This window comes from Seriola lalandi, unplaced genomic scaffold, assembly GCF_002814215.2.
Source record: "Seriola lalandi dorsalis isolate HSWRI2012SDOR001 ecotype SW California unplaced genomic scaffold, Sedor1 jcf7180002037219, whole genome shotgun sequence".
NCBI classification, from domain to species: Eukaryota; Metazoa; Chordata; class Actinopteri; order Carangiformes; family Carangidae; genus Seriola; species Seriola lalandi.
In genome coordinates this window covers 1-1,069 of record NW_019507795.1, presented here as the reverse complement: position 1 = coordinate 1,069, position 1,069 = coordinate 1, and the positions used below count along the sequence as shown (strand labels likewise).

General features: G+C 49.8%; 1 non-coding gene across 1 annotated transcript; it reads left to right on the top strand.

Moving 5' to 3' along the window:
• The first annotated feature begins 750 nt into the window (after positions 1-750).
• Positions 751-867, top strand: LOC111648067 (U5 spliceosomal RNA). Its single transcript, XR_002760092.2, has one exon. It is a non-coding gene; the product is annotated as a U5 spliceosomal RNA (small nuclear RNA).
• Positions 868-1,069: the final 202 nt, after the last annotated feature.

The following is a 1,069-nucleotide window of genomic DNA, read 5'->3' as shown; positions in this document are numbered from 1 at the left end:
GTCCACCAATTTATCCATTCTGATCCATAATGCTTTATTTTTCTCTGGGGTCTAGCAGAGGACTCTCCCTACTGATAGGATGCTCAGTGGACTCATCAATTCTCCCTGCACCCATTCAAACAGTGTTGTCGACGGGCATGCTACGAGCAAAAGAAAAGCCCCCAAAGAACACAACGCCTTCTCGAAGAAGGGAAGGCGCCGGCTTCACGTCGCTTGAGAAGATGGTCGCATTAACTGGTTTTTGTCACTCACCTGAAGTAACTGGGATTTCAACATTAACAAAGGTCAATACAAGGGGGGAAGAACGGTGGGGTCACTCTTTGAAATGATGGACTCAACCTGACCAGGGCTTGTGCAGCACACAACCTGACCAGTGCTAGTGCAGCACACAACCTGACCAGTGCTAGTGCAGCACACAATCAGCAGTTTATGCAAAGACTCCAAAAAGCGCAGTGAGATTTGGAATGTTGACTGTTGGCCGACAAAGCGGAAACAGAGGAAATGCTGCCCGAATCCCGTCAAACACTTTTTCTCTGTGTTTTTGTGGCTGCTCACCGGTGCCTGATAACTTCAAGTTTTTGGTAACTTGGACCTTAACTTTCCTCCACAACCCCATTGGATAGAGCCTGTGACAACGTGGCACTGGCGAGTCCCGGGACTTGGCTGGCGGCAAGCAAAGACAAGCCTACCGCGATGGTGGTGACTGTGGCGAATAGACTCCTGGGCTGTCCTTGTATCGAGGGGCTGTACTGACTCTGGTTTCTCTTCATAACGCACAAGTCTTTCGCCTTTTACTAAAGACTTCCGTGGAGAGGAACAGCAACGAGTTCAAGCTATTTTTGGCAGGCTTTGCCTAACGGCGAAGCCCTTTGAGTTTGTTAAAGGTCCAAAAGTTGTCCACCTCACAAATGAGGGCGGCACAATGGAGAGCTTGGGAGGAGGTGCTAAAAAGCAGCCTTTGTCAGGCTCGTGTCAGAAACAGGAAACCGCGACTAGTGAGATTTGTGCCAAGAGTGTGACTTGGACATCAGACACCGGGAGCTCATCGCTTCTCGGCCTTTTGGCTAAG